The sequence below is a fragment of the Heterocephalus glaber genome, unplaced genomic scaffold, assembly GCF_053883595.1.
Source record: "Heterocephalus glaber isolate CG9 unplaced genomic scaffold, H.glaber_assembly_v1.0 deba00001504, whole genome shotgun sequence".
In the NCBI taxonomy this organism is placed as follows: Eukaryota; Metazoa; Chordata; class Mammalia; order Rodentia; family Bathyergidae; genus Heterocephalus; species Heterocephalus glaber.
Window position 1 is genome coordinate 42,365,959 of NW_028258324.1, and position 25,577 is coordinate 42,391,535.

At 35.0% G+C, this 25,577-nt stretch overlaps 1 long non-coding RNA gene across 4 annotated transcripts in view; it reads left to right on the plus strand.

Annotated features, from left to right (window-relative positions):
- LOC106009238 (uncharacterized) overlaps positions 1-25,577 on the plus strand; it is a 601,717-nt gene that overhangs the window by 270,300 nt on the left and 305,840 nt on the right. The window lies entirely within an intron of this gene.

Below are 25,577 nucleotides of genomic sequence, written 5' to 3' on the forward strand. Positions count from 1 at the left end.
TTATAGTGAAAACTATTTTGTTGTACAATAACTAGAAAATATTTACCAAAAATAAACACAATCTATCCCTTCAAAATAAAAATAAAGTTTTAATAATGAGTGCAAAGGTAAGTGCTTGTTGGAAAAAAAGTTTTAGCGTATAGAACAAATTGAGATTTTTTTTTTTTTTTTCTTTTTTTGGTACCAGGGATCAAACTTGGGTCTTTGTGCTTACAGAGCAGGAAGCAGAACCACTAAGCTAAATCCCCGGCCCCTCAGCCCTTCTTTTACTTTTTAATTTTCTGCTAAATTTCCCAGGCTCAGCTTGAACTTGCGATACTCCTGCATCTGTGTCCCAGAGGAAATTGGGAAAATTTTGTTACTTGATTTATTTAAAGAACTGTACACTTGACACCTATAAAAATACACACCAGGGCCAGGAATGTAGCTCAGTGATATAGAACCTGTCTGGCAATCATAAGGCAATCACAAGGCAATCACAAGGCCCTGAATTTGATTCCCAGTACCAAAAAAAAAAAAATCTATCTATCTATCTATCTATCTGTCTATAGATATCTATATTTATATATATAGAGAGAGAGATACACACACACACACACACACACACATATATATATCTACTTGAAAACAATCAAACCTTAACATTCTAGATTTTCTAAAATTGTTTTAAGACTATCAAAAAATTTTTGTGGATTTTTTTGCTTTTTCAAAATATTTTAAGAAAAATTCTTTAGACTATTAAACTCATTAGTGTGCCAAAATAACTAATAAAAATTAACAAGAATGATAATTTTCAAGCCAAATTTCCATAGATATTTGTATAATTATTATTTAAGATTTAGTAAAGAAGGGAAAGGAAAAAATATGAGAAAAGAAAAAAATGGAAACAAAGTCTTTGTAAATAGGAAGGACTGGAAGGGTTGAAGAGAGGGCAGGGAAATGTGGAAAAAATAAGAACCAAGATATATCATGTAAAGGTACAAGATCCCAATGATGAGTGTCATCATATTGTATGCCTAAAATGTACCAATAAACTTAATGAAAAAAAAAAGATTTTGAAAATAGCATTTCAGTTCTTATTTTAGTATATGTTCTGCCAAAGCAAGCACTAGCATTTCAGTTCTTTAAAGTTTCCTTCTAAACCTCTAAAACATATTTTTGGTGTATAAAAAGTCATAGAAATTTTTAGAAGAATGTCAAGGAAAAATGAAGAAGAAACATCTCTGGAACTTTAGTTTTCACTTTAAAGTCATTATCATGTATATAACATGATACTTCTGAATATATATTTTGCTAAAAATATGTAGAATTTAAACATTCCTAGTCCGTTAACATTTCATTACTATTTATGTTATTTTTGCATCTATAAACTATGCTATTATAAAACTGTATATTATTTTATTAGCCCTTCAGTATACATGGCACTGCCTAACACATGTAATGAGTTAACATTACATTATGCAGCTTCTGTTAAGAGTCATGAGTAATGTAATTAAATAAAGTTTTACCTCCATACCCAACATTTTTCTGGATGTGGATATAAAGTAGAAAAATATAAGATATTAGAATGAAAATAAGAAATGTTTACATTTTTCACATATTCTTCCCATTTTGGGGTGTAATATTCTTTTACTTGTAAAAAGTTCTTGGGAATTCTATATTGTTGATATTCTATATTGTTAATCCATAGCTATGTTTGTAGGACATAAAAGACAGGACTTCAAATACGCTTGTATTACTTCACTTCATAATATGTCTAGTATTTCATGGGAAGATTTTAGCCTAGGACTTTCTCTGAGAATTGTGCAGGTATTTTTCTCATTTAGAGTGGATTGGCTATTATAAATAGTCTTTATCTCCCACCTCTGAAACACTAGCAATCCCTTTGGCTGGAGAGCCAGCTCCTCTTTCTATTTGCGTTTAGTTTTAGTAATTGTCCTCATATCGTCTTATAAAGCAAATCTCATTTGATTACTAGACCAAATCAGCCTATTTGTGCACAGAACCCCAAAGGAGAAGAATTTAATCCCTTGAGTACTTAACATTCTTGTGAGTCAGGAGCAAAGCTAAGCAAATTGATGATCAGAGGCACCAATGCCTAAATTTGTGGTAGAGCTGACAGATACACTCTTTGTTCTATTAAAACCTTGTAAACACATTGTTTTTCCCAGTAACCTCCAAGAGGTATTGAAAGTGAACACAGAACACATTTCAAAATGCCACAGGAAGCATTTTGAGCCATTTGTAAGAATGAATTGATGGTTTTATCAATTCTAAAAAATCCTAAATTTAAATGAATGATGCTCAGCTGGAATTTCTATTCACATTGCTTACTTTGAAACAAAAACACAGCATGAATTGTCTCTATGGTTGTCCTCAATGCATAGTCTCATTTGTGTGCTTTTTTTTTTCTCAGATTTTCTAGCTATTGTCTGAAAGTAAAAATTATCTTATTTGCATATCTTTAGTTCCAGTTTTTGTATTATATTTGAAGTTTTTGATAAAGCTATATTCATATATATTTGATTACCTTCCTCTCTGGAATTGGTAAGGAGTCAAAACTACAGATATTCCAATGGAAGGAATGTGGTGGAGGGTTGACATTTATTACCCATGTGGAAAGAAATTGAAATAAACACTAGCCATAATATCCAAATAGGCCAAGTTAAGAAAAGGGAACTAAAAGGAAAATGCAGGCATGTAGGAGGCCTAAATGTGGGAAGGATTACAATCCATGAAATGAAGTAAGTTTGGAAGCACTCTGTAGGTTTACTGACAGGTGAAATACTTTTAACGACACACCCACAATCAATAAACTTGCTGTAATAAGACAGCTCTATGTCATTCAATGTTCATTTTCAACTTAATTCCATAATACTCTTGAGAGTATTTTTAAATTAGTCCATAAGTTGAAGTTTTTCCTTTTTAAATGATATATGATCATTGGTATGTTAATATATAACATGCCATTACCTGCTTCAACTATAACTTGGAAGTACACACAGGTATTTATTAACAGTTTCTGCTTCTTCACAGTCAGTTGAGCTGCAGCAGATTTTTTAGTTCCAGATCCATCCTGTCCTGTAGTTTTTATAATTCCAGATCCATCCTGTCCTCTTAAGATTGACTTGCTGTGATATTGCTGGATGGTTATAATAACAACCATTTCTTTCTCTGATTCTAAAAATCTGTAAACTTTCCCTTTTAACCTCATAGCGAATAGGGCAGTGCTAACTATGATTTCAAGGTCCAGGAATATATTTGTTAGTACCATGGGGTTGCAGCCACTTCTAGCCATTGTGCCCAGAATTCAGAATTTATATGACTCTGAATTTCTGTATCTGTGCCTCAGTTCTCTATCGCATGAAGTAGATCTTTTTAGGATCCTGTCATGTTTTTCATTTTTATTCAGGCTCGTTTAACTTTTGGACTATCAGTTACTTTTCAGGTTTCTCAACTTGTCAGATTTTCTATTTTTATCAGAACCTGGCAATGTCAAATGGAAAATTCCAAAATAAATGAGTGTAAATAAAATTAAAGAAGAAATGGTTTCCACAACTGGAGCTCCCACCCTAAACCATGATTCCCACCTTCCGAGTCTGTTTTCTCTATATTTTCTTTTTTGTTTTTATATTCCTTAGGTGGCTTTCTCTACTTTGTCAGAAAGTGAGTTCTACCAGCATCAAAATAGGACTCTGAATTTGCTGAAATTTCCTAGGGAAAAACAGGAAGTTGCTCTCTGCCAGCAGCTAAGAATCAATCAGAATAAACAATTGCTGCTCCTGGGTCATGTGCTCATAATGGAACTTTCACTAAATCTAAAAAGCCTGTGTCAGGTGCATACCCTGTGGTAACAGGAAAAGACAGGGTTGGTGTTAGAAAAGGAGAGGAGACAATTTCTGGACAAATAAAAACCACTGCAATTTTGCTTTCCCTGGGATGATTCTTATTTTTAAATTGCATTATTGAATAACTTATCCTCTAGGTTTCGTTTTCTCTCACCTCAGTGGCTGGGTATAATATTCCAATTATCTCCTGGAGTCTAAACCAGTGATCAGAAGTATACATCTAAGATGCTGCTGGAAAACCACTAGACTCAAAATTATAGTACTCTAGCCCCTGCACTTGGTCACTAGAATCTCAACATGAGAATTATAAAACTTGAGTCCAGTTCACCAGAAAAACAGCATGACCTTGGACTTCTGACTTAATTTTCTCACAGTTAACATAGGGACATTAAAGATACTACTGGCTAAGATGTGGGTGTCATTTGTATCCACATGCTCCTGTGTTCAAGACTTGGTTCTCAAGGGTGTAGTTTGAGAAATGGTGTGAAAGTTTTAAAAGGTGGATCCAACAGGGAGGTTCTTAGGTGCTTTGGAGGCTCCCTGTCAGAAGCAGTATGCTTCTCTGGAAAGCCAATGTATCTGTGCCCCCTCAACCATGTCTTGTGTCATCTCTCCCTCTGCCCCATTTTCCTCTTGTCCCCTCTCAGATCCTCAACAGAGCTGAGCAGATGCTGTTGCCAAGCCCTTAAATCTCCAAATCAGTGGACTAAATAAACCTCTTTTCTTTACAAAGTTAATCTGCCTTAGATATTTTATTATAGACAGAGAAAGAAGACTAATATATTGGGTAAAGGGTCATTTTAATTTGTATATATGAATGTCTTCAAATGGTACTTGAGATAGAGTAAAATTATGTAAATATTAGCTGTAATAACCAGTGATATTGATATTTCTAGCACTCAATTTTTATCTATAAAATCATGAATATATTACAGATGATAGTCTCACAAAATGATTATGTAATCTAAATATATAACATGAATTAGTAAAACAGAATCTAAGGAAATGGACCTACTTGAGACAGGTAAAGATAAAGGCATCTGACTTATCCGTGGACAGAGGTCAATAATCTCCTCAGCCATTAATTCCTGGGGTGAATATAGAACCAGTAGAATAAGATCATCCCCTTTTCCCAGGGGAACAGATCAGAATTTTTATGCTAAATCTCTCAAGTTTAGAATTTGGGGTTTTTTGGAATGTTAAACTGTGCACGTCAATCAACCACAGCAAATTTATAGTAAATTAGTTTGAAAGTCCTTCCTAATTTTACCTGAATGCACATAAGCATGTGGTAACCTGCCTGATTTTGAATTAGGTAACCAGAACTAAGTTGTTTGATTCTTAATAAAAAATAACTTTTACGCAAAAAGTGGCTTAAAATTTGATTTAATTATTATATTATCAATATTAAAAAACTCTGTATCAATTACCTTTAGTACCATGACTAAGTGTGTGTCTTGATTCTGACATGTGCTATTAGGACCCAGAAGGGGGAAGATAAAAGAGGCAAGATTTCTAGTTTTATGAGACTTACTAATGTTGAAATTTAAATACCCACCATAAAATTCAGGATTAATTATAAGTAATGTGATAAGAAATATATGCATGTGTGATTAAAATATAAAGTATTGTTAAATGTGATTTAGTATTTCTCTTTTCTTAATTTTGCCATATCTCTTTGAGCTTAACAATTTAGAGCAAAAGAGGATGTATATATAATGTTAAATTCTTCAGGATTTGTATAAAAGCAAGATATTATCACCATGATCATGTACTACAAAAGCCTCATTCCAAAAAAAGGAAGAAACTGAAAACCAAAAGAATTAAGTTGTCAATAGTAAGCTGGGAGGAGGTCAAATACCAAAATCTAATTTGGCTGACTCCCAATTAGTATTCTTACAGCTCAATTTTTTAGAAATGCAGGTTAAAAGAGTAAGCAGAGTGAACATAAATTAAATTAGAGAAGAGATGAGTTTCGTTTCAGATCATTAGAGAGGGAGATATGATTAAGATGAAGGAATAATGGTATTGTCTTACCTGTGATGGGTATTAATTAATAATTTTAAATTTAAAAATATCTAAATCAAAAATGATGCTAATTCCTTGGGCTGGATTTTACTTTTATACTCAGAAAACCACATCTTTTTCTTTTTCTCCACTTAATAGCAAATAGTTGTCTCTTCACTCCCATTCTAGCTTTGCTCAGAAGGCTATATCCAAAATGTCCAATTACTTCAAAGGTACTAAGACTAAATTTTCTTCTCAGCAATGTGCCTACCACATTTCCTTTGTTTTTTCTTTTTATCATCAATCTCTCATGTTTCCACTACCATGCAATGTGAACTATTTTTATTTTATTTATTTATGTATTTATTTGTATTTAACTTAATTTTATTGGTACATTTTATATACACAATATAATGACATTCATCATTGGAAATTTGCACCTTTATATAATCTCTCTTGGTTCTTATTTTTTCCTCATTCCTGTGCCCTCTCTTCAAACCCTCCATCCCTCCCTATTTACAGACTTTGTTTCCATTTTTTCTTTTTCTGTTATTAATTATATTTCCATCTTTTCTTTCCCCTACCCCTTCCACTTCCCCTTCCCCTTTACGCCTTTTCTTCCTATTTCACATTATTGATTATACCTTTTAGTCCTTATTTACACTTTCAGTTTCTCACACTAGAGAAAATATTTGGTATTTACACACGTGTGTTCTATTTATTTCACTTAAGGATATAAACTTAATGTGCATCCATTTAATTATAAATGTCTCTAATTTCTCATTTTTAATGGCTGAGTACTACCCCATTTTATTAAAAAAAAAACATTTTCTTCATCCAGTCTCCAGTTGATGGGCAACTGGGCTCCTTCCAGGTTTTAGCTATTACAAGTTGTGGTGCTATGAACATGGACGCACATATATCACTGTGGTATGATTCTTTTAATTGTTTGGGGAAGATACCCAGCAGTGGAATAACTGAGTCAAATGGGACTTCTAGTCCTAGTTCTTTGAGGTATCTCCATACTGATTTCCACAGCGGTTGCACCAATCTACACTCCCACCAGCAGTGGAGCAGTGTTCCTCTTTCCCCACAGCCCCACCAGCATTTGTTATTGGTTGATTTCATGATAGCAGCCATTCTTTCTGGAAGACTTTTTTCCCACATTGTGTGTTGTCTCTTCACACTGCTGGTGGTTTCTCTTGCTGTGCAGAAGCTTTTTAATAAGAAGAGATCCCACTTGTTGATTGTTTGTTCTAGTTCATGGGCAACTGAGGTTTTGTTCATAAAATATTTTCCTACACCAATATCTTCAAGAGTTCTTCCTAACCTCTGTTTCAGCTGGTTCAGCATTTCTGTTTTAATATTTAGATGTCTAAACCATTTCAATTTTAGTTTAGTGCACAGTGGGAGACATAGGTTTAGCTTTAATCTTTGGCAAGTTGAAACCCAATTTTTCAAGCACCATTTGTTAAAGAGGCTACCTTTCCTCCAGTGAGGGTGTTTGGCTACTTTGGTGATGATGAGGTGGCTGAGTGTGTCTGGAGTTGTTTCTACATCTTCTAGTCTGTTCCAGTGGTTCTCAGGTCTGTTTCTTTGTCAGTACCATGGTGTTTTAATCACAGGAGCTTTGTAGTATAGTTGCAGGTTGGGGATTGTGATACCTGCTGCCATATCTCTGTTGCCTAGAATTGCTTTTGATATTCTGATTTCTTCTTGCTCCAAATGAATTTTTGGATTGTTTTCTCAAGGTCTGTGAAGTATTCTGGTGGGATTTCAACTGGGATTGCATTGAATCTATGTAGTAGTTTTGGAAGTATGGCCATTTTCACTGTGTTGATTCTTCCTAACCAGGAGGAGGGGATGTCTTTCCATTTTCTGATATTGTCTTCAATCTCTCTTTTCAGAATGCTATAGTTTTCAGAGTAGAGGTCTTTGATTTCTTTTGCTAGATTGATTCCTAGGTATTTCAGTTTTTTGGTTGCTATTGTGAAAGGAATTGTTTGCCCTATTTCTATTTCAGTGAGTCTGTTGTTTGTATACAGAAAAGCTATTGCTTTTGTGTGTTGACCTTGTTTCTAGTTACTTTACTGAATTTGGTTATTAAGTCTAGAAGACTTTTGGTGGAGTTCTTGGGGTCTTCTATATAGAGTATCATGTCATCTGCACATAATGACAATTTGACTTCTTCCTTTCTTATCTTTATTCCTTTTATTTCTTTCTTTTGTCTAATTGCCACGGCTAATGTTTCCAAAACTGTATTGAACAGGAGTGTTGATAGTGGAAATCCATGTCTTGTTCCTGAGATTAGTGCAAAGGATTTCATTTTTTGACTATTTAGTATGATATTGGCTGTTGTTTTTTCATAGATGGGTTTTATCAGATTGAGGTAGAGACCATCCATTCTAATTTTTTGTAGGGTTTTTATCATAAATGCATGTTGGATGTTTTTTCTGCATCTATTGAGATAATCATATGGTTTTTGTCCTTGGCTCTATTGATATAGTGTATTACAGTCATTGGTTTATGTATGCTGAACCCCTGCATCACTGGGAAAAATCCCACTTGGTCAGGGTGTATGATCTTCTTGATGATCTTCTGCATTCTATTTGCCAGTATTTTATGAAGGATTTTTGCATCTATGTTTATTAGTGAGATTGGCCTACAGTTCTCTTTTTTGGTTGTGTCTTTCTCTCCTTTGGGGATCAAGGTGATGCTTGCTTGCAGGAATGAATTCAGGAGTATTGGTTCCCTTTCAATTTCATTGAAGATTTTAAACAGTAGCGGCAGCAGTTCCTCTCTAAATGTCTTGTGGAATTCAGCAGCGAAACCATCAGCACCTGGGCTTTTCTTAGTTGGTAAGTTTTTAATTACATTTTCAATTTCATTGATTGATATTGGGTTGTTTAGAATTTTTAGGTCTTTTTCTTTCAACTTTGGTAATTCATGTATATCTAGGAATCTGTCCATTTCTTCTGTGTTTTCCATATTATTGGCGTATAGGTTCTCAAAGTACCTGTTGATGATCCTCTGGATCCATTGTAATTTCATCTGTTTCATTCCTAATTGCATGGATTTGGGCAGTTTCTTTCCTTTTTCTGATAAGGTTGGCTAAGGGTTTTTCAATTTTGTTGATTCTTTCGAAGAACCAACTCTTGGCTTCATTGATTTTCTTGCATTGTTCTCTTAGTCTCCATTGCATTGCTTTCTGATCTGATCTTTATAATTTCCTCCTTTGTATGAGCTTTGGATTTGTCCTGTTCTTCTTTTTCTAGAAGCCTGAGGTACAGCATCAGGCTGTTTAATTGGGCTTGCTCTGTTTTCCTAATATGAATATTCACTACTATGAATTTCCCTCATAAGGCTGCTTTCATTGTGTCCCATAGATTCTGAGATGTTGTATTGACATTGTCATTTAATTGCAGGAACTGTCTGATTTCTTCTTTAATTTCCTCTGTGACCCATTGGTGGTCCAGAAGTGTGTAGTTCAATTTCCACATGTTTATTAAATTCTTGCAGTTTCATTTGTTATTGATTTCCAATTTCATCTCACTCTGGTCTGATAATATATAGAGGATAGCTTCAATTCCTTTCCACTTGCTTAAACATGTTTTATGAGCAAATATGTGTTCTATTTTGGAGAACGACCCATGTGCAGCTGAAAAGAATGTGTATTCTGATTTTGTGGAGTGGAACACGCTGTAAACATCTTTTAAGTTCTTTTGTTCAAGAGTTTGATTAAGTTTTAGTATTTCATTACTTATTTTTCATCTAGTTGATCTATCTATTTGTGACATCCGGGTATTGGGATCACCTACTACTATTGTATTAGTGCTTAATTGATTTTTCATGTCTGTTAGTATTTGTTTTATGTAGTTGGTCTCACTATTGTTTGGTGCATATATACTAATGATTGTCTTCTCGTCCTCTTGGATTGTTCCCTCTGCAAGGTTGTAGTGTTCTTCTTTGTGTCTCTCAATCAGTGTTGGTTTGAAATTCACTTGATCTGCAAAAAGATAGCTACTCCTGCTTTTTGTGGGTTTTCCTGTTGCCTGGCATATTGTATTCCCCCCTTTAACTTTCAATCTGTGAGTTTCTTTTTGAGTTAAGTGTGTTTCTGGTGTGCACCATATTGTTAGATCTTGCTTCTTGACCTCTTATGCCAGTCTATTTCTTTGATTGGTGTATTGAGACCATTAATATTGATTGTTATAAGTGATATGTATTGACTTATCATTGTCATGACTTTTTCTTTTTGTTGGATTCTCCCCCTTTGTGTTCAATTTCTTGTTGTGCCTAATGGATTCATTCTGCAGGGCTTCCTGGGTTTTTGATCTTCATTGTCTTTTCCTAGGATACTGTTTAAAATTTTTTGGAGTGCTGGTTTGGTATTCATGAAGTTTCTAAGGTTCTCTTTGTCGTGAAAGTATCTTATTTCTCCATCAATTTTGAAAGATAGCTTTGCAGGGTACATCAATCTGGGTTGGAGGCTGTTTTCTTTTAGGGCTTGAAATATGTCACTCCCAAGCTCTTCTTCCCTTGAAGTTTTGTGTTGAGAAGTCTGCTGTGATTCTGATGGGCTTCCCCTTGTATGTGAATTGTTTCTTTTCTCCAACTGCTTGTAGAATTTTGTTCTTCTGTTGAGTTTCTGGAATCTTAACTATTATATGCCTAGGTGTAGATTTTTTTGATCATGGCTAGTTGGAGTCCTATATGCCTTGTTTATGTCTATGTAAAGTTCTTTTTCCCTATTTGGGAAGTTTTGTGCCATAACTTCTGTGAACAGTTTTTTTATAATGTCTGCACTCTCTCCTATTGTTTCATTGAGTTAGATCAGTCTTATGTTACTCTTCTTTGCATTGTCTAGCAGCTGCTGGATTGGTTTCTAATGTTCCTTTACTATTTTAAGGAAATTTTAGTTTTCTTAGTCACTAATTGCAATCTTATTTTCTATATCTGAAATTCTCTCCTCACATTGACTCATTCTGCTGCACAAACTTTCAATGGAGTTTTTAATCTCCTGGAAATCTATTTGCATCTCTTTTATAGATTCCATTTGTTTCTTATGTTGGGATTCCATCATGTTCCTCAGCTCCTCTATTTTTTCGCCTATGTCCTCTCTAGATTTATTAATCATGTCTTGCACTATGGGCACAATCTCTGCTGTTATCTGAGAAATTATTTCTGATTTCATTTTTTCTAGATTCTCTTTTGTTGCAAGTTCAGGGAGTCCAGGTGGTTGAGTATTAGATTTTTCCATCTAGTTTCCCTTTAGATCACCCTTTAGGTGATTTGGGAATCTGGTTTTGAGACTTGTTTAAGTGTTTTCTCATTTTATCCGGAGGTTGGGGGAGGGATGTATGCTGATGGTCCCCATGGGGCTCACTTCCTCGGCACTGGTACAGTGGCCCATTCACTTCCTCTGTGCTGCTGCTCCTTGCTCTTTGGTGCAGTGGTACAGCAGCCCAGAAAGTTCATGTCTTCCATGCTGGGAGCACTCTGCTCCTTGATGCTGGGACAATATGTCCTATTTTTAAAAAAATAACTTTCCTTTAGTTTGTGTATCTTTTTAGCTTTTGCTCTACATTTCTTTACTCCCTTCAATAGCAAGTCTTCTCATAAGGTCATCTGTATTAGCCATTTGCATGTTCTCTTTACTTATTCCTTTTGATCCTTCATGTGTTAGTTTTTCACTACTGTGAAAAGTACCTAGGTAATCAGCTTGTAGGGAGGACAGGTTTACTTTGACTCACAGTTTAGGGAGTTTCAATCCATGGTTGATTGGCCCCATTAATTTGGTGAAGTGGTACATCACGGCAGGAACATTTGGCAGAGAAAGCTCCTCACTTCATGGAAGCCATGATGGAAAGAGAGAATGAGCCCAGCAACCCATAATCCTCTTTGAGGATTTTCTCCCAGTGGCTTAATACTTCACACTAGGCTGCCTACCTCTCAAAGTTTCCATACCCTTCCTATAGTGCCAATCTAGGACCAAAGTTTTGACACATGGTCCTTTGGGATTATTCCAAATCCAAACTATGTTGGTTCCTCAATTTGATTTTTATGGCTTTACCTCTTTTAAAGTTTCTTGTGCTAAGGTTTATCTGTGAAATCTAACAGTTTGCAAATCTGAGGATCTCTTTCATAAACTGATCTTAAGGAAAACATTACTAATCTGACTTGATATACCTTACTTCTTATTGGAGATTATATTTTCCAAAGATGACTGCACTAGTGTATTTCATATACTTTTTCAAAATTGAAAGATGGGGTCCTTTTTTTTTTTTTTTTTTTTTTTGCAGTACCGGGGATCTAACTCAGGACCTTGTGCTTGTGAGGCAGGCATAGTGCCACTGAGCTAAATCCCTGGCCTTTATGTTTCTTCAATTAAAATAATAGGTTGTCTCTATCTACCTCTTGTCTCCTGTGGGTCTTTGAAATTGCATTGATCAATAGCAACTCATTGTGTTCTAGCTCACAGGTGAATCTTTACAGTAGAAGAACCAGAGGAAGAAAACTTTACTTGATTTCAGTTAATTACCCTCAAACTGTCCCAAGTGAAATGTAAAGAAAAAAGTAGAGCCCTCTTGGGTTTACTGCTTCATACTAAAAATAAACTTTTTAACTAGCTAAATTTTGGTGTGTTTTTTTACACAATCATTGTATCTGAATCATAATCTTGCTTTCTACAATAATAGACCTTTTGGATTTTCTCAACTTCTACAAATTGTTCTAATTTTCTTCTGTTTGTTCTTACTTTTGTGTCCATCATCCTAATAACTGAGTGTTGTAGGATCATGGACTGCCTATACATTTTTCTCTATATATTAATTAAATTCCCTTATTTCATTACTATCCATGGATTTTACACATGGAAGACACCCTCTACATTACTGCACAGCATTTATTTGCATAGTATTTCCTTTGGATCCTCTCAGTTCTAGGCATGTATATGTATAGTCTTTGTAACATCTCCACTTTAATATTTAATAAGTAACTCAAATTTGTCACATACAAAGCTGAGTTCTGAATTTTTCTCTGAAAAACAGAATAAAATCTGTTGTTCCTCTAGTTTTCCTCAACTCAGTAAGTAGAATTATAATTCATAACAAGTTTTCCAAAATAAGATTTAGAAGCAATTTTTGAGTCTTCTCATTTTCCTCAATGATTACATCTTATCTATTTCCATTGATTATACCTCTATAATCTGTTCATTCCTTTCACCATTTGTTTCTTCCTGTCATTACTTATTTCCTAAACTTTGTCAATTACTTAATACATGTCTCTCATCCATAGAGAGCCAGAGGATTCTTTTTCAACAAAAATTAGATCATGTTAGTAATCTAGCTCAAGGCCATTCAGTTTCTTTTCACTTGGGCAAACTTATTTCCCAAAGATGATAGCAACAGTGTCTTATCTCATGTGATTCCCTTTTAATACAAATTGGTATTTCTATCACTAACAGCTGGGAGTCTGTGTCCCTATGATTCCAATGGAAATGAAATTATAGTTGATAAAATCAGGTTTTAAAAAAATGTATGGCTTTCTTGGAACATTGCTTTTGAACCTAATCCCCATGTCTGAGTAAGTCATGTAGCCTGTGGTGGGGTCCATATGGAGAGAATCTGGGCCACCCAGCACCAGCCAAGTTCCCAGCCAATAGGCAGTGTTAATTTCCTAGCCAGGGAAATGAGCCATCTTGACAGCTGGAACAGGGATGGGTTATCCTCATCATGTCCTGCCTAAATGACAGAACTGCAAGCAAAGTAAATTTTGCTTGTTCTAACTCAGGAAGTTTTACTATAGTTTTTATTTATGCAGTAATAGATAACCAACACAGATTTTGTACCTGAAAGTAGGGTATTGGTGTAAAGACCCAAAACCCTGTATCATTGGCTGTGAGGCAGAATACATAAAGAGGCCAAAAAACCCTTGGCAAACTATTGCCAGAAACCTAAAGAATCTTGAAAAAGCTGTCTCTGACAGCTCAAAGGAAAATAAGAACAATGTGATTAGAAGAGTTTTTTGTAGTGGTAGGAATTTTGACAATATTATTACCTGCTGTAACAGAGAGGTTATGAAATATACTGATGAATTTATGGATCAAGCTAAGGGAATTTTCAGGCAGATCTTTTCACTGACTTTGATAAGATATGAAAAGAGAGGAATGAAGAAAAAATAAACTTGTATATAAACGAATCATATGGGAAAACTTTCTTAGTATGAAAACAAATTTTTTCTTTTTTCTAATGTCTCTCGTTGATAAATGATGTTTAAATTAAGGATTGGCTTAAGAAAGAAGATCAATTGAACTGTTAAACATTGTAAAGACTTCAGAGAGATCTCAGATGATCCCTTATGAAACTTTTAAGATAAATTCCCTTCTAAGGATCATAATAGTATGCTTTAAATATCTTCTCCTCTATACACCAAGGCTTGTAGGGATATTAAGGATATTGTCCCACAGCAAGCTCATGATAAGGTTGAGGAAGAGAATGGATTATCTTGATAAGATTGGTGGTTATAGTTTTATCTGATGGACTGAATTACAGATTAATATGCCAGATGCTTGCAAACAACAACATTCTATCAACAAAATAAAATAAATGTGAATAAAAGAGGAGAGGATTAAGAGACCAAAACAAGATGACATCTTGTGGTTTTAAATGTTTATGAGCAGTAAATAGGCTTAAGAGGACTTCAAAAAAGAAAGGTGAGCCAGGAAGGCAGAACACAGAACTTTTTGAGTCTGGCAAAAGCCCACAGAAACCAACCTCCAGGGAAGAGAATTTAACTCCAGTCAAAAAACTACAATGTGGGAAAAAGTTTTCACCAGCTGACCCTCAGACAAAGGTCTACTATCTAGAATGTATAAAAAACTTAAAAAAAATCAGACCTCCCCAGTTTAAAGACCCAAACCAAAAATAGGCATCTGAAATAAACAGACATTTCTTAGACAAAGAAGTAGAAATAGCAAATAAACATATGAAAAAATGTTCAACATCACTGGTCATTTGAGAGATGCAAATGAAAACAATGCTGAGATTCCACTTCACTCCAGAAAGAATGGCTGCTATCATGAAATCAAACAATAACAAATGCTGGAGGGCCTGTGTGGAAAGAGGAACCCTGCTCCACTGCTGGTGGGAGTGTAGACTGGTGCAACCACTGTGGAAATCAGTATGGAGATACCTCAAAGAACAAGGACTGGAAGTCCCATTTGACCCAGTTATTCCCCTGCTGGGCATCTTCCCCAAACAATTAAAAGAATCATACTACAGTGATATTTGTGCACCCATGTTCATAGCAGCACCATTTGTAATAGCTAAAACTTGGAAGCACCTCAATTGCCCACCAATTGGAGACTGGATAAAGAAAATGTGCTTTTTAAATAAAATGGAGTACTACTCTGCCATAAAAAATGAGAAATTAGAGACATTTATAGCTAAATGGATGCACATTGAGTTGACACTCTTAAGTGCAATAAATAGGACACACATGTACAAATACTGAATAGTTTCTCTAGTGTGAGACACCGAAAGTGTAAATAAGGACTAAAAGGTGTAATTGATAATGTGAAATAGGAAGAAAAGGGGCAAAGAGGAAGGGGAAATTGGAGAGGTAGGGGAAAAGAAAGGAGGAAATGGAATTAACATGAGAAAATGAAAAAATGGAAACAAAGTTTTTGTAGACAGGGAGGAATGGAGGGGTTGAAGAGAGGGCAGGGGAATGGGGAAAAAATAAGAATGAAGATAGATTATATAAAGGTGCAAATTCCCAATGATGAAGTCATTATACTGTATACTGTAAATGTACCAATATAATTAATAAAAAAATCCAGTGTATGGAAAAAAACTAGCAGCATGTGCGTGGTATTTCAGAATAGGTGTGGGCCATCAAATTCTATATTCTGTCCCTTTCCCCACCATTTTGAATAGAGTAGCTACAAAAGTAATCCAACATCTGCCCTACTATTTTATGTTTGAGTATTTGGAGAACAAGAAAAATTGTATTTTTGCTTATACATGTCACACATCATCATATTTCAAGAGTGCTCAATAAGTTGTACTTGAGCAACTTTATACAAAGAATATTATCTATATCTACATCTGATTAGTTGATAAGTGTCTGAAAGTTGAGTTATTATAATTTTGGAACACGACTTTTGCATTTAACAGAGATATAAATTGTTATGGTCTGAATATAGAATGTGGTAGATTGTGGTTTTCTAAAATGGCTGAAATAATACCTTTTATCTCATTCTTTTCCCTTACAATGTGACTTTGATATCTTTTCTGACAAGAGGTATTTCTTTTCCTTGAATCTGGTCAAGATCATATCTTTTAAAACTATATGACTTTTGAGAGTAGATCATGATATGTGATACATCTTCCTACTGCACTTAGGATTTTTATTTTAATACCTAGTCTCTATGCTTGTGTAAGCTCAAGAGATCTGTTGTAGAGTGACCCATATGAAGAAGACTTACAGTTCATTATCTCTCATCTGATAGCCAATACCAACATGGCAGTCACATGAGTAAGCACTGGGTTGAATCACTTCAGCAGTTACTACATGAATTAAAATCTAGTTAGTTCTTGTCTTAATAATTTGTCATAGTCACTGACTGTTAAGAATATTACTTAGCCAAGCCTTGTTTTCAGGTTGAACTGTATAGATTTCCTTCTCAGAAACAGGGTCTTTAACAATTCAACTTAAAGTAACCCACCAATTTTGCCAGTCAGTCGCCCTATGTTTTATCATGTACAAATATATCTATTCATCTATCATCTACCTACCTTTCATCTGTCTGTCTGCCTGTCTTTCTACCTTTCTTGCATGCCTACCACCACAAGTACAAAAGTTCTGTGAAAATAGAAACATTGATCATTCTGTTTTCTCCTCTATCCTTATTACTAAGTAAAGTGTCTGTCATAGCAGGTATTCCCCAGTATGCTGAATGAATCAATCAATGGAAATGAATATTTATTGGTTTGTACTACAAAACAAAATATAAACCCAATGTTTAACTACATATATATATATATATATATATAATTTTTATTGAATGTAGTAAATTGACAGAAAGATAATTTTAAATATTCACAACTTTGTTATCTTTAGAAAAAGAAACTGACTCCTATACTTATATTGTCTATGTAATTTCTGCCAGATTAACTAAGAGCATAAAATAATATTTTCAGACAAATCTCAACAGTGTGAAGAGGTGCCATATGCCTGTAGACCCTGTCTAAAAAAGGTGGTGGGGGGGGACAGAGCTCAATGTGAAGGCCCTGGGTTGTCTCCAATCCCACAAAAATAAACCAAAACAAAAAACTCTTCACATAACAGTATTAGTTATTTGAGTTATTTTCTATTTGTATGAATCTTTTACTTCATGCAAGACAGATAAAAATATAGTTTTCACTGTTTAATGACAAGTTTTGAATTTAGGATTAAATTATTTAAAATTTATTTCCCAGATTAGAAAAATGTTGGCAATAGTCAATAGAAGAAAAGACTTCAATTTCCAGGAATTTGAAATACAAATATATGGCATAGTAGACATATTTGTCTTTTTTTATCAAATCAATGTGTGAATTAGAAAATTGATTTTAGTATTTTTTCTTATTTTGATTTATTTTTTTCAATTTCAGATAGGGCCTTCTATGCTAGCCAGCCTAGGTTCAAACTTGATCCTCCTATTCCAACCTCCCATGAAGTTGGGATTATGAATACCTGCCCCCTTTCTCAGCTCATATTTAGTTCCTTAGAAGTTATTTCTTTGCATCTCAAGGCTGGGTACCAAAGTTAGTAAACAAATCTAGTGTGAATAATCTTTCTTATTATGAATTAGCTACCTGTTCATAGTTGCAAATAAATTGGAGGAATTGCTGAATTTTTTTTTTTCTGAAGCAGAACAATATAGATTGCAATCTCATTGCCATCTAATTCTGAATCATGGAATCTATGTTATGACCCAGCATTTACAGATTTCTTTCTATTTTTTTCTTTTTTACTTCTAGGATAAAATTTAATAGTACAAGGAGGTTTAGAAAAATAAATTGATGTTTCTGTGATTTTTCTAGCGATTTCTCACATATATCCTACTTAAGAGTGGTACACAAAATATATCTGATTCCAGAGATGTAAATAAAGTCACAGCTCTAGACCAAGAGATAATGTTGTATTCTGAGTCTTCCTAAGTCTCTTCTGAACAATCTCTGCAGTTGGCTCTTACTGAAAAGCCTGGTGGGATAAATAGTTGGTAGACTCTATTTACTTGTGACTTTTTGTTCATTCTCTTTCTCTTCAGATAAGGGTGAGAGCCTGAGCCTTCAATAGTCTTTCCATTCATATCTTATTCTATTAACATAATAAAAATGCAATCTCACTAGAGCACTGCCAGAACAATAACAATCATTACTTAGTTCTAATTTCTTTTTTTTTTTGTTTTTTTTTTTTGGTTTTTTGGTACCAGGGATCAAACTCGGGTCCTTGTGTTTGCCCAGCAGGTGGCAAAACCACTGAGCTAAATCCTCGGCCCTTAACTCTAATTTATAATTCACTCTATGTAAGCCAGAGCATACTTTACTAACCAATTGCCAATGCACAGAAATAATAGTGTGGTTTTTTTTTTTTTTTTTTTTGGTAGATTGAATTGAACTCAGGACCTGTTCTTGCCAGGCAGGCACGGTGCCATGAGCTACATTCCCAGCCCATAAATAATAACACATTTAGTTTATCACAGAGCCTTAATCTCCTTGCTGAGTAAAACGTTATATTACTTGCACTTATCTTGCAGTTTCAAAAGATGTCCCACTAATTTCCATTCTATTCCCTTATGCTATTGTATGTAGTTCCTTTACCTATCACCTGATCCCATTATCAGCTCCTTAACTTTTTTTTTAACCACTACTATATTTTTAACCACTGCTTGGCCTTCTTCTATCTTCTTCTGTTAGTGATTCCTCCTTGGTAATCTAACTTTCTTCACTCTCCACATTCTGATATTCTCCTAACATCTACTATTATTCTCCATGTATAATATTTGCTTGTTGTAGTGCTATACCTGGAAAATCCATAAAGGATTGATAGTATTTTTGTTTTATTGATAATAAAATTGAAATATAGAAGATAGATTATTTATTTGAGTCTATGATTTATGGGCCTTATTATAGGTTAATGAGAAGAAAGAATAGGTGAAATACAGAACATAGAAAGAGTTGGGATGAGCGATGGTACCTAAGAAAGAGGAGTTAAATGGCTGAAGGCATAGAATGACTTGGGGGACAGTAGGAAAGAAAAATGAAACGGGAATAGAAGAAGGAAAACATATATAGAGCATCTATCTCTTCCTGAAGCATTCCAAAATCGAAAACTTCAAAACTATGAAAACATGTAGTTTTATATCAGTTATTGACAAATGATGTCATGCTACCAAGTACATCTCTTAAGTTCAATTTCTGATATTTCTTATCCTTATCTACCTATCTTTCTGCAGGCACATTCTCCTTATTAAATTATAAACATAAGCATTTTTAAGTCTACAATTAGGTATTTATTGGCTCTCTATGAGAAAAGATCTCAAATAAGACCATAGCCTCTAATATTATCAACTGAATAATAATATCCTCAATAGTAGATGAAGAATACTGTTGGCTTCATCTTCTCTTCACTTATTAAGTTCTCCTAGTCCTCTTTATTAGCATCAAGCTAGGGTTTCTGTACACTCCTTTCTTTTTTCTTATTCACAAGGTCAATGTACATAGCTGGGGTTTGTATAGGATGGAAATCCAAGGGTTGCCTCTGGTATTCTGAAGTGCCCAAGCTCCAGAATATGTCTAATAATGCTGCATTAGCTCTGTAATAGGAAAATTTTCCTCAAAGAGTCATACTCCAACTGCTACAAAAGAAAATAAACCTAGACCAAATAACAAAGGGAAGATTCCTTGGGTGAGGGTCTTCAATGAGGCTGGTTGTGTCATAAGTGTTGGGCACCCAAAAGTGAATAGTAAAGAACCAGCCTCTTTCTCATGGATCTTACATTCTAATATAAGAAGGAACAGATAATAATCAAATAAAAGCCAGGGATTTAGTTCAGTGGTTCCACTGTCTGCCCTGCAAGCACAAGGACATGAGTTCAATCCCCAGTACCAAACAAAACAGAACAAAACAAAAAATAATAATCAAATAAAATAAGGTAAAACAAGATGTTTGACAGTGATAAATGTTATGAAATAAAATAAAACAAGATAATGGGATGCAAACATATATATCCTATATTAATAAAAAAAATCCTCATGAATAGATAGGCAGAAAATACATTTGTAAATGAGAAACTTACCAGAAGATGGGGGGGGTGGAGTAGGAAATAAAAAGAATTAAGATATGTTATGCACTTGTAACCAACTCCCCATAGTGAATGTAACCATTATGTGCTGCAAACATGTAAAAATAAAAATATTTTTAAAAAGCAGAACCTGTAATCCCAACATTAGGGAGGCTAACAGAGGAGGATTTCTATGAGTTTGAGGCCATCCTTGGCTACATGGTGGGTTCAAGCACAGCCTGAACTCACTTTTTTGAGAGTGAGATACTCTCTCAAAAAAACCCCAAAAATAAATAAATAAAAATTTGAAAAACAGAAAATATATTCTTGTTAGAGGATATATGAATGGAAATCTGGATAAAGTGAATATTTGTGACTGTCTGCAAATGTCTGAATGAGTAAAATTTCAGGATAGCAGAATATCAACTCCAAATGCCCCAAAATAAGAGCATGTTCAGAGTGTTTAAGGAATAACAAGGGGCCCATCATGGACAGGATGAAGTGAGCAACCACAACATATAAGGATAGATAATGAAGGCAGAGGAAACTAGAGCCAAGACAGCCAAAAGCCAAAAAAGGAGCACAGAAGAGGCTTCTGGGTCTGCATGCCACAGCTCCCAGCCCTCAGAAGGCTTCCAGGTAGGTGAGCCATGGCTTCTAGCATGGGGGAGACTTCTGGGTAGGCATGAAACAGCTCCCAGCACAGAGGAGGTGAGCCATGTGAGCACCAGCAGCACCCCCTTCCCCCACTGTAGAAATGAGAAGACATGTGAACAAGCCTCAGTACAAGACTTCCAGATCAACTGCAGGAGCCACAAAGAGATATGAGATGGAACACTCTGACACTAAACAACTTGGACTCCCTGACCTAGCAACAAAAGAGGATGTGGACAAAATGAAATCAGAAATAATTTCTCACATAACAGCAGAGATTGTGCCCACAGTGCAAGACATGAAAAATAAATCTAGAGAGGATACAGATAAAAAAAATAGAGGAGCTGAGGAACATGATGGAATCCCAACATAGGAAACAAATGGAATCCATAAAACAGATGCAAACAGATTTCCAGGAGGTTAAAAACTCCACTGAAGGTCTATGCAGCAGAATGAGCCAATGTGAAGACAGAATTTCAGATATAGAAGATAAGATTGCAATTAGTGACAAGGAAAAAAATTTCTTTAAAATTGTAAGGGACCACAAAAAATCAATCCAGCCGCTGCTCAATGATGCAAAGAAGAATAATATAAGACTGATTGGAGTCAAGGAAGAAACAGGAGAGAGTACAAATGACACAAAAAAAAACTGTTCAGAGAAGTGATGGCAGAAAACTTCTCAAGCAGGGAAAAAGAACTTGACATACAGATAAGCAAGTTATATAGGACTCCAAATATCCTTGATCAAAAAAAAAGTACAAATAGGCATATAATTGTTAAGATTCCAGAAACCGAACAGAACAAAATTCTACAAGCAGTTAGAGAAAAGAAACAAATCACATATGAAGGAAAACCCATCAGAATCACAGCAGACTTCTCAATGCAAACTCTCAAGGTAAGAAGAGCTTGGAGTGATGTATTTCAAGCCCTGGAGGAAAACAGCATCCAACCCAGATTGATGTACCCTGCAAAACTATCTTTCAAAATTGATGGTGAAATAAGATACTTTCATGACAAAGAGAATTTTAGGAACTTCATGAATACCAAACCAGCACTCCAAAACTTTTTAGACAAAATCTTTGGAAAAGACAAGGAGTATCACAACCCCAGGAAGCCCAGCAAAATAAATCCACTAGGAATGACAAGAAATTAAAAACAAAGGGGGAGAATCAAACAAAAAGAAAAAGTGACAATGGTAACTCCATACATATCAGTTATAACCATCAATGTCAATTGTCTCAACTCACCAATCAAAAGAAATAGACTGGCAGAATGGGTCAAGAAGCAAGATCCAACAATATGCAGCATACAAGAAACACATTTAATTCAGAAAGACACTCATTGACAGATTGTTAAAGGGTGGAAAAGAATATTCCATGTGATAGGAACCCGAAAAAAGACAGAATAGCTATCCTCTTTGCAGACCAAGCGGATTTCAAACCCACACTGATTAAGAGAGACAAAGAAGGACACTACATCCTTGTAAAGGGAACAATCCAACAGGAAGAGATGACAATCATAAATATCTATACACCAAAAACTAGTGCACCCAACTACATAAAACAAATACTAACGGATATGAAAAACCATATAAGCACTAATAGAATAGTAATGGGGGAGCTCAATACCCCATTGTCACAAATAGATTGATAAACTAGACAAAAACCAAGCAATGAAATGCTAGAACTAAATCAAACTCTTGAACAAATGAACTTAACAGGTGTTTACAGAGTGTTTCACCCAAAAAATCAAAATCCACATTCTTTTCAGCTGCTCATGGGTTGTTCTCAAAAATAGACCACATAGTCACTCATAGAATATATTTAGGTAAGTGCAAAGGAACGGAAGATATCTCCTGTATATTATCAGACCATGGTGCAATGAAATTGGAGATCAATAGCAAAAGAAAATACAAAAACATCATAAACACATGGAAATTGAACAACACACTTCTGAATAACCAATGGGCCACAGAGGAAATTAAAGATGAAATCAGACAGTTCCTTCAATTAAATGACAATGACAAAACAACATATTAGAATCTATAGGACACAATGAAAGCACCCTTATGAGGGAAATTCATAGCAGTGTATATTCACATTAGGAAAACAGAGTAAGCCCAATTAAACAACCTGATACTGAACTTCAAGCTTCTAGAAAAAGAAGAGCAGGACAAATTCAAAGCTCATACATGGGAGGAAATTATAAAGATCAGAAGAGAAATCAATGCAATGGACAGTAAGAGAACGATACAAAAAATCAATGAAGCCAAGAGTTGGTTATTTGAAAGAATAAACAAAATTGATGAACCCTTAGAAAACCTTATCAGGAAAGGGAAAGAAAAGGCCCAAATTCATGCAATTAGAAATGCAAAGAGAGAAATGACAACAGGCCCTGCAGAAATCCAGAGGATCCTCAATACCTACTTAGAGAAACTGTATGCCTATATGATGGAAAACACAGAAGAAATGGACAGATTCCTAGAAACATATGAATTACCAAAGTTGAAAGAAGAAGATTTAACAATTCTAAACAACTCAATATCAATCAATGAAATAAAAAATGTAATTAAACATTTACCAACTAATAAAAGCCCGGGTACTGATGGCTTCACTCCTGAATTCTAAAAAACATTTAGAGAGGAACTGCTGCCACTATTGTTTAAACTCTTCAATGAAATTGAAAAGGAAGCAATACTCCTGAATTTATTCCTGGAAGCAAGCATCACCTTGATCCCCAAAGCAGAGAAACACCCAACCAGAAAAGAGAACTATAGGCCAATCTCACTAAAGAATAGAGTTGCAAAAATCCTTAATAAGATACCAGTAAATAGAATGCAGATGACCATCAAGAAGATCACACACCCTGACCAAGTGGGATTCATCCCAGGGATGCAAGGATGGTTCAACATATGCAAATCAATCAATGTAATACACTATTCAGTAGAGCCAAGGACAAAAAACATATGATCATCTCAATAGATGCAGAAAAAGCATTTGACAAAGTCCAACATGCATTTATGATAAAAACCCTACAAAAAATCAGAATAGACACTTTCTACCTCAATCTGATATAAGACATCTATGAAAAACCAACAGCCAATATCATACTAAATGGTCAAAAGCTGAAATCCTTCAAACTAAAATCAGCAACAAGACAAGTTTGTCCACTACCAACACTCTTTTCAATATAGTTTTGGAAACATTAGCCATGGCAATTAGACAAGAGAAAGAAATAAAAGGAGTAAAGACAGGAAAGGAGGAGGTCAAATTGTCATTATTTGCAGATGACATGATACTCCGTATAGAAAACCCTAAGAACTCCACCAAATGTCTTCTAGACTGAATAACCAAATTCAGTAAAGTAGCTGGATACAAGGTCAACACACAAAAGTCAATAGCTTTCCTCTACACGTGCAACAGACTCACTGAGAGAGAAATAGGACAAACAATTCCTTTCACAATAGCATCCAAAAAACTGAAATACCTAGGTATCACCCTAACAAAAGAAATCAAAGACTTCTTCTCTGAAAACTATAGCACTATGAAAAAAGTGATTGAAGAGGATATCTGAAAATGGACAGACATCCCCTGCTCCTGGGTAGGAAGGATGAACAGTGAAAACGGCCATACTTCAAAAATTGCTATATAGATTCAATGCAATCCCCATTGAAATCCCCAGAGTATACTTCATGGAACTTGAGAAAACAATCCAAAAATTCATTTGGAATAAGAGACCCAGAATAGCAAAAGCAATTGTAGGGAACAGAGACATGGCAGGGTGTATTACAACCCCCAATTTGAAACTATGCTACAAAGTTACTACTAGAAAAACAGCATGGTACTGGCAAATAAACAGACCTGAGGACCAGTAGGAAAGACTTGAAGATGCAGAAACAACTCCAGACACACTGAACCACCTCATCTTTGACAGAGGAGCCTAACAGCCTCACTCGAAGAAAGATAACCTCTTTAATAAATGGTGCTGGAAAAATTGGGTTTCAACTTGCCAAAGACTAAATGTAGATCTATAGCTCTCACCATGCACTCAACTAAAATCTAAATGGATTAAAGATCTAAGTATTAAAACAGAAATGCTGAACCAGCTGGAACAGAGGTTAGGTAGAACTCTTGAACACATTAGTGTAGGAAAAGACTTTGTGAACAAACCTCAATTGCCTGTGAACTAGCACAAACAATCAACAAGTGGGATCTTTTCATAATAAAAAGCTTCTGCACACCAAGAGAAGCTACTATCAGTGTGAAGAGACAACACACAAAGCGGGAAAATATTTTCACCAGTGGTCCCTCAGACAAAAGTGTACTGTCTTGAATCTATAAAGAACTTAAAAAAATCAGATCTCCCAAATTTGAAGACCCAATCCAAAAATGGGCATCTGAAATGAACAGACATTTCTCACACATAGAAGTGGAAATGTCAAATAATCATACAAAAAATGTTCAACATCACTGGTCATTTGAGAGATGCAAATGAAAACAATGCTGAAATTCCACCTCAATCCAGAAAGAATGGCTGCTATCATGAAATTAACCAATAACAAATGCTGGTGGGGCTGTGGGGAAAGAGGAACACTGCTCCACTGTTGGTGGGAGTGTAGACTGTTATAACCACTGTGGAAATCAGTATGAAGATACCTCAAAGAACTAGTACTGGTATTCCCTTTTGACCCAGCTGTTCCCCTGCTGGGTATCTTCCCCAAAGAATTAAACGAATCA